We start from the raw sequence: 15,213 nt of genomic DNA on the forward strand, positions 1-15,213 counted from the left end.
AGCATCTTGCAGGGTCAGATATTAATGAACAATGATTGTGGGAAATAAGAATGTCTGATATTAAAATGTCATTAAAACTAGCTTTCTCCATACTTCCTAAACTGTTTTTCTGTGAAATTCAGTCTAAAAACATGAGAAAAATAACTTAGGGTCTTCTGAAGTTAACTCTTATCTATCAAAACTCCACTATTCATTTTCAGTGTCACTATAGATACACATTCAAGATGTTACTATGATTTGTTGCTTCTTCACTGACTGGTTTATTGTCTATATTTTAATTAATGATGGGAATTAAAAGCAACTATAGCAGCACAATACAAAGACAGACTATTAGATGCATCAATCATGCATATTTTATTTCATTAGTATAACCAATTTTCTAATTTGCAAATTTAGATTTGCATACAGAGGATCATATTGAAGAAGAAGAATTGTGAAAGGAAACTTAATTTTGAAAGCTCATCTCATCAATAAATGAGGACTAGGAACCAGACGCAAAGCATTCTTGGTTACAGTATTATTGAAAACAACAAACAAAGAAAAATATTTGTCATCCATAGTTTTGTCATACATAGTTTGTCATACATATTTGTCATACATAGTTTTATAAGATCCGTGAGACTGCATGTATGGTACTATCGATTTAATTAGTACACCCTTATAGAAAAAGAAACATGATAATTAATGGAACATTGCATTTACCAAGACCTCTTTGAAATGCATTTTTATAGTTTCTATTAAATTTTATGTTATTCAGGTTTTAGTCAATAGATGATTCATTAGATGGATACATGCAAGAAGAATGTCTGCATTTTATGGAAAGTGGAATACCAAATAAATAAGTGAATGTACATGTAACTGTTCCATTTTGGTTATAAATTAAATAAATAATCTAGAATCCACTTTTAATAATATTCTCAGTCAAGTGTTAACTAAGTTAACTGTGCCTGCATAGTAGCTAAAAAATACCTAAAGATAGATAAAACAAGGGGGGGGAACATAGTAATTACAGCTGAATATTTAGTATAGTGAAAGCAAATTAGATTTTATCATGATCTTGGATACATATGGCAGATTCACAGGCAAAACCAGTTTGTTGAAAATTTGGTATATCAAATTGAAATTATTTTTGATTTATCATTTAATGTTAAAAAATATTCTAAATATATATATATATTGAGTTTCTTTTCTCATCTTGACTTCAAAAATTTCTGTAGATTCTTCTTTTGTTAATTAGATCATATTTCCATTGAAGTTAGGTTTTCCTTCTCTGCTTCTGTGTTGTCATTTAATCTCAGCCAGGAGCTAAGCCTAGGGATGGGGAGAGAACCAGAAGAGTAAAAGTGAGAAAACTTATGAGTTCAGATAAAGAGAGTTTAAGAGGTAAAACAAAAGCTATACAAATCAGCAAAGCAAGACAAGGAATTAATTCACCACCTCCCGTGGGCAGAAATGTGTTGAGCCATCCCCAAGAAAGCAGGGCTCTATCATGTGTGATAGAGACTTCAGAAAACAAAAGGCCGTAACTCCAAATGTCCTCATCCCACCCCTTTTCAGCTTTTTCCCTGCCACTTTTATTGCTGATTACAACATTATATGGTATGGGATACCCCTCCAGTCAGTTGGGGTCAGCTGCCCTGGCTGTGTCCCCTCCCAATGGCTCGTGCACCCCCAACCTCCTTGCTGGTGGCGTGGGGTGAAGTGTAGAAAAATCACTGACCCTGTGAAAGCACTGCTCAGTAATAGCAAAAACATCCCTGTGGCATCAACACCATTCCCAGCTCAGATCCAAAACAGCCCCATACTAACAACTATTAAGAAAATTATCTCTATCCCAGCCTAATCCAGCACATTCTGCATTGTTTATTTCCTACAAAATATTTTTATTTTTAATTTCTTTTTCGTTTATTATCTATGTATTCTTGGAGTGTGCTGCCTCATATTCTTTCATTGGAGAAGTATGAACTGGTTCTGATTGGTTCTGTGAAGTCACTTGAAGTCTGTTTTTACTTATGAATCAGTGGCTGTTTGTTGCTTATTCATTTGAAGCTGCTTTTGTGGGAGCATTCCACAGACTGTGTCTCTGTTGAAAGACAATCAAGGACCAGCATCCTTTGAAGAGGAGCCTTCCGGCCCAACAACAAATTGGGTGCACTTTTTCACTGATGAGCTCCCTCTGATGGTTTTTTAGTTGACAGCTTTACTCTTGTTCGAGGTAGTAGTTATTCACTAATTTAATGTCAGAAATCTTGCCAGCATCCTTTCCTATTCTGCTTCAGGAAGGATCGGTGTTCTGAAATATAAACAAAAAAGTGTTCCACTTTATCCTTATCTTCCCAGGGCCCCAAGGAGAGAGCTGTCAGTGGGTCTGGGTAAGCTGCCTCAGAGTTACATCCTTCTTTGGAGGTCTGTAGAGCCAGAACAAGTGAGGAAAAACGGTTCCTCTGGAAATCCTTCTCCACAAATCCCTCTGAATGAAGGCAGGGGAAGCAGCAGACTTTGCAGATCCCTGAAAAGTGTTTGTAGCAAAAAGCATACGGCAAGATGCAGAAATGGGGAGATGGTGCTGTTCAGGAAAACTGATTGTATCTGTTCAGACAAGCATGGTAGAGACCATTTCTCATAAGTCACCACAGTGACTATTGTTGAAAAGAGCCAATCACAGCATTTTGTTCAAAATTTTTAGTTTTAGAGTGATAACAGCCCTCCTACTCTTGAGCTTTCCCTCCACATTAAGACAGTAAGCTAATGATTCAAAACTCTTTTGCTTATTCATTTTTACTCATACAATTTACATAACACTTTCTGTCACCTCCTGGGAACACACAAAATACCCCTTTCCTTTATCACAGCTCTTGGTCTTACACAGGATTTAGTACTGTACATTAATAGGGAACTTTTTAATTTTCTTATTCTTCCTCAGTATCTCACTTTTCTGGAAAAAACCATTGAAGATTTTGGCTGTTTATCAGTTTTCCAGGTCAAAAAGGCTAAAACATTTACTCTAAGTAGTTTATTTTAAAAAAAATTTTAGTATTTTAAATCTGTTTCATATGAAAGTTTGTGTTGAAATTTAAATTATGATTAAATATTTTGAAACTATTAGACATTTCCAATTTGCTAGCTATATTTTTTTACACTGAGAATAGATTCGTCTCACATTTGATCTCAGTAAATATGGTTTTTTTTCCTATCTATAGCTAATTTTATGTGTTTTCAAACTCTGTATTTAGAATGAATTCAAGTATTCTTCAAGAATTCTTAGAAAAATAGAAATGGGAAAAATGCTTCACAGACTCTGCAAAGTACTGAAAAATGGAATAAGATTTTAAAAATATTTTCCTCAGCTGAGGGGAAGCCAAGGTAATTCTGATAGCTTCCATTAGCTGTCTTTTACATTATTTTTCTTTTTGATGATTTTGTCTTCACTGTTAACTTCTGTATAAAGGAGTATTTAGAAAAGAAAGGAAAAGTATAAAAAAGTATGTAAAATTTTGGCTTGTCAGTGTGACACATCAGTCTCAGGATGATGTTCTGAAATTCACTTCACTGCTGTGCACAGAGATGTCTGAGCTGAGAAAACACCAAGAAGAAATAACGAGAAAGGTTACAACAATCATGAGAAACTGATAGATAATAATAATGAAACATCTCTATGTTTCCTCTCAGATACATTTCCCAGTGATTGTAAATCTGACTTAGCTAACAAATCTTCATTGAAAAGAAAGACAAAGCAAACAAGAAGTAAAAAGAATATCACTGCAGGCAACAAATTAAGTTTCCTAATTTGTGGGCACAAGTGACCTTGTAATAAAAACAAATGTACTAATGTGAGTTTCCTGGGCAGTTTCATCTATATTTCTGAGTAAGGGAAATTTCTGTGTGTGTTTGTGTGTGTGTTACTAAACAGCATATTTTACATAAAGAAACAATGGAATTTAATAAAAACTTTATAGTTGCTGACATTAATTACAACTAACCAGAAGTATATTAAAGAAAAAAAGATTAAACAAAATAGGTGGCACTATTAGCATTTTCTAATTTTTTAAACTAGGTGAGCAGAAATGTGTGATTCTTTACCTGGGCAAAAACTCGCATCTGGTTAGAACATGATGTTGCCACATACAAGCAGGCTACTCCAAACTCCAATTCATTTCCACCATAACAGATAATAAATAATTGGTAGTAGTAATAATTACAGTAATAAGTATGGGTGATATGACTTTTTAGATAGATTTTGGATTACTATAATATTTTAAAAGACTGAGAGATGGAATGTCACTAAACACAGTAGCTATCTGCAATAGTTTAAATATCTAAAAAAGGGACTGCAATGTTCATGGCCATTTAAATAAACATGGAAAATGACTAAGCTGAGGCTATTGCCTGGCCAGTCAATTTTACAATCACCTGGTGTGTCACCACAGCCATTTGTCTAACTAGACCACCTAGCCTGTCTAGTTGCCATGAGATCTTTAGAGCAGGGGCTACCATTTACAGTTACTATTTTTTTTTACAGTGCAGATAAACCTAAATCACTGATTACTAAACTTGTCAATAGGATGAAACACATTGAAAATCCAACAGAGAATTCAAGTATTATCTCTATTTCAAATTAATAAAATTATTTAATTTAATAAGTTCTATAAATCAACAATAATAAAGAGTTCTAAATATTGTGCTTTTTAAACCCATAGATGTTGTTATAGTAACTGAAGGTGGATATTCTAAACTTTTCCAAGAAAAAGGACCTTCTTAGTAGCAGTAGACAGTAGTTTTTCAGGGTTTCTTATTTGCAGAGTTCTCAGGTCTTTGTAACATAGCTAGGCTAAGGGAGAATTCTAATGTTATCAGCTTTTACTTTTTAAGCCTATTGTTTTTGCCATCTTTCTTGACATCACTATGTCATCTGCAGCTGTGCCGATGCTGACGTGACAATTCCAAATAAATGTACTGTAAACAAAAGAAAGTGGTTTCCTAATAACAGGATCCATGTGAATTCTTTCTGAAGATCTTCCTCCCCCAGTCAAGCTTCCTTCGACATGGCAAGCTGACTGTGAGAGGGAAATCAAAATTAAAGAGATTCAAATACCACTGAAAAAGGAAGATTGAATGGATTAGATGGAATGCAGCAGGGAGGTCAAGCGTTTATATTCACATCACTTCAAGGTACCTAATTCTGAACTCCAAAATAGTAAATTTACAAGACTGCAAGTGAATACCAGACACATTAATATTATCATGATGTATAACAGAAATGTTCAATTGTAAAACAAAAGAGAAGATAAAGATGAGAGAACAAATATTTAATTTTCTGATTTAACCTACCATTTCAAATTTCCTGCTTCTTTACCTGGCCCCATTAACTAATAGTTAAGACTTATTCAAATCAATCCTTTCATGAGTGTACTCATGAACATACTTATAAAGCTATGAAATATGCCTTTTTTACTAATTCATTATTTATTTCAGGTAAGATATTATTATTATTAAGATTATTATTTTTATTATGTTATTTACTGAGCATTTTTAATATTTTCTCATCTCTTAAATGAAAGACGTCTTAGAGATCATTTTTTGTTTTCTGGATTTTGGTCAAGAAGAAATAGATTGCAATAAGTTCTCTGAATATCCATTAATAATAAATTAAAAGCCGTGATTTTAAAATAAGCTTGTTTGGGAAAAAAGGAGTAAGGAATGCAAAGGCTTCTACTTTTCCTATTTTTCCTATGTAAAAAATGTATTAATTTTCCTCATGCAAATGATAGTCACTAAATGTAAGTTCAAAGCAGTAGTTCCTGATGTTTCACATTTTTAAAAATGGAAGATGAACGTTAGGTTTCAAGTCAAATATTTACATGTAAACTTACATGAGTATTTGTTATCATTAAGCACCTCTACAATGATAAGATTATACATGGTTATTTCTCTCTCAAGCCCAATTTGACTGCAGAATCAAGTGTTTAAAATACCAAAATAAAGTCAAAGAGTTTCTACTGTAGTTTGGGTTACATTTACAGGAGAAATCCCATCCTAAAACTTGACAGTGTAGAACTCCACATGTAGTTCAGGTAGGGTTGATCAGCTTCTCCAGACTTGAGAGAATTACCTGATCCAGAATAGTCACACCATCTGCCTCAATGCGTGACCACACAGACACTCACAAACGCCAGGCTAGGTATAGGTAGTGGGAAAAGCTGGAAAATTCATTTGAGGGCTGACAGACAACATGCTCTAGAACTCAGATATCTTTTGCTTAATTTGCTCTGGAGGAATAACCACAGGCTGCTGTTAGACATAATCTTAATAAATGAAATATATTTTAGAGGATTTTTTGTTGAAAAGAATATTATTTTTTTCTGTCTTATTCTTACTAACTGGATTCAGCTACTGGTACAGATTCACTTTTGAGAACTAGATATTGTGTGGATTAAAGAAAGAGACGTTTTTCGTTCTACTTCTTTTCACCACCTCTATTAATGAAATAGAAGCACAGAGTAAAACTTAATTAACTGTTAAAATACACCACATCCGTGAAATTTATTTCCCTGACAATGGGAAACAGTTCTGCAAGGCTTTGAAACATCTTTGGCAAGTTTGGCAAGGCACTGTGCATAATGAACCTGTAATAATGATTATTCTTCATGATTTCCAGTGTTGCAATGTAAGAGACAGCAATGAGAAACATTTGGGAAAAATAAAAAAGGAATCTCACCCAGGTAAGAACTAAGGGTACCTTGAGCAATAGAATCCTGTTAGGCCAAGTGAGAAACATCCATCTACCCTTTTAACCCTTTCCTGTGAAATTTCTTTCACAGAGAGACATATATGACTATTTGGATATTCTCTTTGGGCAATATCTCACTATCATTAGAGAAAGAACTCCAAATCTCCCCTAGATCAGGACCCCGTATGGTGAGAGTGGCGGGTTTGTTCTTCCGCGGTGATCAGGCACAGGGATGCTCAGCAAGAACCTGCACAACATTGATAACAGTTTTCTTCCACCTGTGTTGCCTTTTACATATTTTTCCTTATCCCAGGTCCTTTTCCTTTGCCATTTTCATCCCCACCAAAAAAAGAAAAACCCTCCTGTATTTATTCTTTCTCCATTGAATCTGGGGTTTTTTTCTGACTTTGTAAACTTCTTTGTCATTTATAATATGATAATATCGTAATTTCTACCTTAGTCAGCAAATCTGCTGACTGCTCTTTCTTTCTGTTATCTTCTTTCACTACTACTTTTAACATCTTTTAACAATATTCTTTTGCTACTACTTTTAATATCTTTTAAAAATCTGTGGCCTTATCTTGTTAGCATAGCTACAAGTCAGCATTGACTATCTGAACACACACCGTAAAGAGCAATCTATTTGCAGTCTTCTTGCAAGCAAGCACCACAGCGCCTTTTGTGCCACACTTGTCAAAGAGTGGACTGCAGTTCACTTGGATAGATAGAAGATAAAAATGGTTAGAGGCAGGATTTAGCAGTTTATTTGAGTTGACAGCAGTGCAGAGCCTCCAATACAGTGAAAGAAGGCTGTAATTTCTGGTTGTGTGTATTTATGCTAATCAGGGGATTACTAACTACATTTAACTGATATAAACAACTCCACTCCTTCACTGTAGGGAGTGATAGAAACACTGCCATTCAGGAATTACAGGTAGTAACTTCTTACCACAATGGAAATGAAACTGTTACTAATTTAGGAAATCATGTGACAAAAAGCAAAATTAGGGTGAAGAAAAAAACAACAAAGAAAGCAAAGCAAAGCAAACCAAACCAAACCAAAAAAAGACTGTAGCCCCCCCAGAAAACAACAACCAAACAAACCGAAAAGTATTACTTTATGTGTCCTAAAGTAGATAGTCTTTCTTGTAATCACTTGCTTTTATTTTTCTCATTAAGGCCAGGGCTGAAAAAAGCAATTCAGCCTTTCTATGATTATATGATCCACATTTTTTTTTTTTTTTTACAATTCACATACAAGTTCTTATATATTTTACTAAATATTTTTTAAACTTTTATACTCTTATTTGGAGTTCATAGTGGTGACTGAATTAAGAAGTCTCTCTGAATGAAGACAAATATTTTTAAAAGTTCTGTTACTTCTAGTGTCTTGTCAAAATTCAAATGCTTCTCTTCTTTAGAGAAGAATTGATTTTATCACATCTGATTCAGCCAGCCAAACTACTTGAGCAGCAACTTTCCATCAAATTGTAGGCAAATTTCAATGAAGACACTCGTGATCCAGATAATTTCCTTCTCTGAATAGCTCTAAGTGCCCAGTATGCCCTTATTATTCCACAAGAAAAATGTATTCTAGTGCTACTCAAAGTTATGTTTTGCTCCTTTTCCCAATTTTTTTTTCTGATTATTCAAGAAAAAAATTAAGCAGATAAATGATTGAAAAAATAAATAAAGGTTTCATTGACTCCAATCAGATTTGTTTTATCTTTATCTTTTAATGCATAGTTCAGATAAAAATTAGGATACTTAAACTTTTGTCTTTTATTCATCTGTATTTCAAACCATCCTGCAATTCTCAGCAGGATGAGAATTTTCTACAATCTCTTTAATTTAGTTTTTACTTATTCCCAAAATTCTGTTTATAAACCACAGGAATATATGTTATTTGGAAAAGGAAATGTAGCAGAAGGTATTATAGTTTGCTCAAACATATTTTCGTAATTATGTTCTACATATGTTCTACAACATCAGAGAAGAGTGAGTCTGTGTAGCACAGATGTAGTTTGTCATTTTGTTCATAGGAAGCATTACTTCTCTACGTACTTTGTATAATCATCATATATTATGATGGTATATCTAAATGTTATGATTTCTATAACAAACCCCGACTTCCCCGTAAGAGCAGAAAAAGAGAGGAAGCACTCACTGATGTAGCAACCGCTTGTCTGAAGATGTGCAGGCATATCTGCAAGGATGGACTGAATTCTTTTCAACAGTAATTTCTTCTAAAAGTAAACAGAGACTAAATCAGTCAGGTATTTCATCTCCAGTTTTAATTTTTTTCTCATCTTTTCATGGTTTCATCTTGACCAGTCCATGGCACTATATGGTGAGTAAACCCCAAGGCAGCAGTCATTCTGAACAATGCTGTGAAAAGTTCATTTGTCTTCTTTATGGGTCTTGCATTTGTGAAGAATCACAGCAGAGTTCTGAGAGTTTGCTATTTGACTTGAACACAAAGTTCTTGGCTTACTAAGAAGACAGTAGAACCCAGGGGCATGAAGAAACAAAAAAAAAGATTCTTCCCCGGCCCAACTTTTCAAGTAGCATTGAAAGGCAGCATTGTCTAAGTCTTTTGCCTTCTTAAGAAACTAATGAAATGGTGATATATGTCTGTACATTTACACTTACAGAGGAACTGTTCTCTGCATTTCTGACAGCAACTCTTTCTCTGCTTGTTGTAGCTAGGAGAGCTGCATCTGAAAGAAATTATCATTTTGAGGTTGTTGATAAAGATACTTCTGATATTTTCTTGATAATGGTACTTTATTACTTTATAGTAAAATCATGAAAGCCTGATTCTAGAGGCATATCATTTGCAATTGGTTTCTTTTTTTTTTTACTGATGCTTTAGCTTGTAAAATAGGGTTCAAGGATTTCCATGTAACAAGATAAGAAAAACCTGCCTTAGTTAACAAAGACAGAAGTACTGATGCAGAAAAGACTAAATCACCAGTTTTATCATGTCACCAGAAGCGGGAAGGAAGTCATAAGAAAGAAGATGCGAATCCAAAACACCCATAAGTATCTCAAGGTAGTGGAAAAAGAATTTAGGGAATCTGAAAGAGAAATAAATTGTTTGTCTTTTCTTTCTTCTTATTTTAATTGAATTGTCAATAGTATGTTTGCCAATGGAAGAAAAAAAGGGTAAAAATGAAATCAGGTTTCATATTTTCTCACCAAAATCCTCTGTTTTCATCCTAGATATATTTACAGTTATGCTGTCCTACATGATCTTCATTGCTCTGTTTTGCAATTCATAACAAACTGGTGAAAATATCTTTAGCAAAAGACTGATTTTTGCAAGTAAGGAAACCAGTTATTGCTTTAATTTTAGTGGGTTTTTACCCATGATTGGGTCCATAAAATTTAAGATATAAAAGAAATTTAAAATGTTGATATGTTTATCACATGTAATCACTAACTTAAGGTTAGATTTGTAGTTTTTTTAAAAATAATTTAACTTTATGCACTAGGCACCTTAAGCTCAGCAAAGTGTCAGCCCATAAGATATGATCAGTGTTTTTTCATAACTGGAATAATTTGAATAGTACAACAGAAAAGAGAAAAGTTGAAAATAAAACACAAAAGGTCTTGGAAGACTCCAGGTGAAAGAAAGGAACTGCAGAAAACTATTAAAATGCCTGATAAAGTATCTCTATTAAGGAGTATAAAAAAGAAAGAAATATATACATAAATATGAAGATAAAAATACAGGTACATTGATATGATACAATAATAATAGCGCTGAAAAAAATAACTAATCAACGTAACACTGGAATAATTGTCCTTCATTTTCAGTCCAAAACAAAATCCCTTACAAATGCAATAATTAAAACCAAAAAAAACCCCAAACCAACAAAACCTCTCCAAAATACATTTGTCTGAAAACAAGGAAATGCTGCAATCTTGCCCTTTGTAATCCTTAATAGTTTTCTATACAGATATAACAACACATATATATATATATATGTAACTCACTGAGGAAAAATAACAATTTTATAAATGCATGAAGGTAATTCAGAAAAATAAGTGATAAATGCTCATTCTTCAGAATTTTTGTCTATTCTGAAAAGCTAAATGATTCCTTAGTTTTTTAAACAAAGTATTTTTTTCACTAAAAGAATTTATCATCAGTGAATTAAATTTCACTGCTCATTTTTAAATCTAGATTCAAAACCTGAACATACTTATTCTGGAGACTGAAATTTATACAGTTCTCTTCTCTAGCTGACTCTAGCTGATTTTATCTTTTTTTCCTTAAAGAGTGCTTTAAACAATGTGTAAGAGGTAACTGTGAATGCTTCTGTTTTGCATTAAAATGATTAATCTGGAAATTCTAAGAGTCTCTGAAGGAAAGTCTAACAACAAAGGCTGCATGTCTGATCTCTCTCCAGCTTAGAAAAAAAGGTAAAGTACCAAAACTGTCTTTAAAGGCATTACTACTGGAAAAAAAAAAATATATTTTTCTTGTTAAATACAAAACCCTTGAAAAAATGGAAAAAATATCTTTTATTTTAGGTCAAACTCAGAATTCAAGTTTTTCTGATATGTGTAAGGACCACTGGTTTAGACTCATTCTCTCAAGATCACTAAATAGTATTTTAAATTATATAAAAACTGGTGACTGACATTAGTACATTTCGGCCTGGGGTCTGAGACATTGTGGTGAGATGTTTTAAGTGCTGGGCAACTAGGCAGCAGGGCAATATCCCAGATGAAGGAATATGATGTATTTTAATTTTCATTACCTTATTTTTCCCTAAATTATTGAAAGAAAGATATTTCATTCATTCCATGTGATTCCTTTTAGGATCATTGTTTCTATAAGAATAAAAAAGAAAACCAAAAAAAGTTATGTTAAAATAAAATACTGGGGTTTGTGGTTTTGGTTTTGCGGGGTTTTTTTGTTTGTTTGTTGTTTTTGTTTGTTTGTTTGTTTTCGTTTGTTTGTTTGTTTTCCTACTTCCATGCTCTCTAATCTTGCCTTCAGCAACTGAACTGGAAAATTAATTCTCCTTATGTTCTTTTTTTTATGCATTTTAAATCCTTGCTCCAGCCACTTTGTTTTGCCTCTGTGACATATACTGTGAAGCTTTGAGACCTGTGTTTAAGTGTAAACATAATTGGTGAAAAACATAGGCAAAGAAGGTCTTCAGTATGGTCACTGGACATGTGAATGGAGATATCTTAGAGTATTACTGCTAAGGACAACCTAAACATAGCTTTATCTGCAGGATTTCATGCTATTTCATAGCATTCTTAAGAAAAGAATCATAAGTGTCCCATAATAAGGAGGAAAAAATAGAGACTGTTGTGACCACTGCTATGGGATATGTAATCAGTAGAATTTTGAGTATCAAATGCTTTTCAGGACCTACTACTCCTGTGCTCAGTATGGCTGAGATGTCAGTCAGCTTTCCTCTTAGCAGCCCGTACGGTGCTGTGGTTTAGATTTGTTACCAGAATAGTGTTGGTAACATATCAGTGTTTTGGCTACTGCTGCAAGATGCTTGAAGAGCATTTAAGGCTTTTGCTGTTCTGTGGTCTGTCTCTAGTCCTCACTGGTGGTGGGCAAAATCTTGGGAGGGGGCATAGTCTGAACAGTTGAACCAAACTGACTGAGAAGATAGCCTGCACCATATGACATCGTGCTACGCAATAAAAACTGGAGTTTGATCCTTCAGAAGTAACTGTTGATTGGAGGAAACTAGCAGTGTATCGATTTGCCTGTAGGAGATAGTGAGTGGTTGCCTGTGCATTGCTTATTGGTTTGAATTTTTTTCATTCCTTCTTTTTCCTTCATTTAATAACTCATCTTTTACTTCACACATCAGTTTTCCTGCTCTTCTCATTCTCTTCCCCATCCTGCTGCAGGGTGAGTGAGCAAGTAGATGTGTGAGTCCTTTGTTCCTGGGCAGCACCAATCTATTACAGCTCACAACAGAGAAGCAATATAAGGAGATAAAAATGAGAAAATAGTGAACATTTTTATTATATGTTTCAGATGTAACAATATTTTGGCAATACACCAAACATACTGTAACACTGACATCTGTACACTGTTCAGAGGGAAAAAAAAACCCAACAAAATAAGAGCTATTTCAAGATATCAAGTATAGTTTACAATTCAGAAAATATTGGGAGATGTACTGATTTTGGTTGGGATAGCACTACATTTCTTCATAGCAGCTTGTATGGGGCTGTATTTTGTATTTGTGTTGGAAACAATCTTGATAACACAGGGATGTTTTTGCTATTGCTGAACAACACTTACACAGGGTCAAGGACTTTTCTGCTTCTCACATCCCAGTCCACTAGCGAGGAGGTTGGGGGTGCACATGGAGTTGGGAGGGGATACAGTCAGGACTGCTGACTCCAGCTGACCCAAAGGATATTCCATACCATGCGTCATCATGGTCTGTATATAAAGGTGGGGGAAGAAGGAATGTGGGGACATTTGAAGTGATGGCATTTGTCTTTCCACATAACTGTCATGCATGATGGAGTCCTGCTATCCTGGGGATGGTTGAGCACCTGCCAGCCCATGGGAAGTGGTGAACAAATTCTATGTTTTGCTTTGCTTTCATGTGGCTTTTGCTTTACCTATTAAATTGTCTTTATCTCAACCCACAAGTTTTCTCACTTTTACCCTTCCAATTCTACCCCCCTTTTTATCGGGGAGGAGGTTTAGTGAGTGATTGTGTGGTGCTTAACTGCCCACCAGGATTATTCCATTACTGGAGATTTGACTGAATTTCCTGTATTTCTCTTTATGGCTTGAGGTCAAATTTTTAAAAATACAAATTCATGAATTGAGTCCTGGACACTGAAGTCTGGTAAAAGAAACTCCACCTGCTCATAACTTGTAATACTTTATGGCTGATGAAATAGAATATCCAACCAAATAGTTTAATCATGGAATAATACAATATGGATCTAGTTAATTAGCACAACACAGTGATACAGGAGAGTGGAAGGCTTAGACAAAGTTTTAAAAAGCAAAGCCTTGCCAGTGAGTCTCGAGGTGCAGGAAGGACTCTCTTGCTTTCTAAACTCCTTCTCAGGGAAGGGTTTAGGTGCAGCTGAATCCTATCTTATCCTCAGACTGTGTTAAAAGTTTAAATTTAAAGGAATTATAGAGGTATTAAACCACTCTGTCCCACAGATTTTAATGATGGTAAAATGAGAATATTTATATAAAATGAATATTTATTTTATACAAATGATCAGACAAAAACCTTAATCAAACTATTTACTATGCAACATAAACATTAAAACAATACAAACACTGAAAAGCTACTGGTAGAGTATAATATAGTATAAAGTAGTATAGTGCACTGTAACAAAGCAATTATTGAAGCAGTTATACTAAAGCTAGCAAAAAGAAATAATTATTAAGTAGAGATCTGTTGCAACTCACCCATACCAATGCTCATGGGGAGGTCTCTTTCTCTCAAACTTGAGGAGTAGCCTTGGGGGCGTCCCCAGCCAAGGGAGGAATCTCCACACGGACGCCCCAAGAAGGGTTATGTCGAAGAACCTGACTGCATGAGAGGGGACTGGACTTTTTATAGTATAAAGTGATTGACTGCTAGTCACACATTTACAGGCCAGCTATCAGCTTATACATCAAATCAGACTTCAAAAAGCAGGGTGTGTATTCAAAGTTTGATGAACCAGGATCTTTTTAGCATAGTTAACACCAAGACAACACCCGGGCTCCAGCAGTTGATCTTACATGCTAGTTTGATTAATAGTTTGATTGGATCTTGGGTCTGGTCAGGGTGGGACTATCCCGCCACACAGGGACTTGAGCTAGTCCTAGACAAGATAGATTGGTACTGGTAACACTCTTGGTCTTTTAGGATGGCTAACTAGGAAACTATTAATTAGTCTTCCTGTAAACAGGCACATTGTCACATCTTCATGTAATAGATTTTCTATTATTGCATAAGTAACGTCAAGTGTTAGAAGATCAGTTCTGCAAATCACTGTTTTCTATAATTAAGCTAAAACACGTTATAGTAGACAAGACAGTCAATTTTGATTTTGGTTTATATTTAAACATCAGAGGGTAGAAGAAGAGAAGAAAAATCTTACTAAATTACTTGAAGTGTAGTACAATCCTGTGTAATAACCCCATTGATGCTGTAAAGTACTACCATGTATGAATACATAACTAGACCTGCAGTGAGGCTTTTTACCAGTTTTCTGACAGAAACCCTTCAGATCATTTTGAGGACCATGAAAACACAGTTCGCATATGAATAAACCTTTGAATTCATATTCCTACTAATAATTATATTAAAATTGCCAGCATAAAGAAGACAGAAACATATTCAGAATAATGTTGGGGGGGTTATTGTTTGGGGAGGGTGGTCATAATTAGGGCTGGGAAAAGAATTAATTTTCTGTTTTGAACTTGGAACTTGAAAAATTACATAAAGGTTACTGCAATCTAA

At 34.5% G+C, this 15,213-nt stretch overlaps 1 long non-coding RNA gene across 1 annotated transcript in view; it reads right to left on the minus strand.

Annotated features, from left to right (window-relative positions):
• Positions 1 to 290: 290 nt before the first annotated feature.
• The window catches only part of LOC116787724, a 118,989-nt gene continuing 104,066 nt past the window's right edge, over positions 291 to 15,213 (minus strand). Inside the window, exon 3 of the long non-coding RNA XR_004357407.1 lies at positions 291 to 1,311. This is a non-coding gene — a long non-coding RNA (uncharacterized LOC116787724). The remainder of the gene's footprint in view (positions 1,312 to 15,213) is intronic.

This window comes from Chiroxiphia lanceolata, chromosome 5 (genome assembly GCF_009829145.1).
Source record: "Chiroxiphia lanceolata isolate bChiLan1 chromosome 5, bChiLan1.pri, whole genome shotgun sequence".
Lineage (NCBI taxonomy): Eukaryota > Metazoa > Chordata > Aves > Passeriformes > Pipridae > Chiroxiphia > Chiroxiphia lanceolata.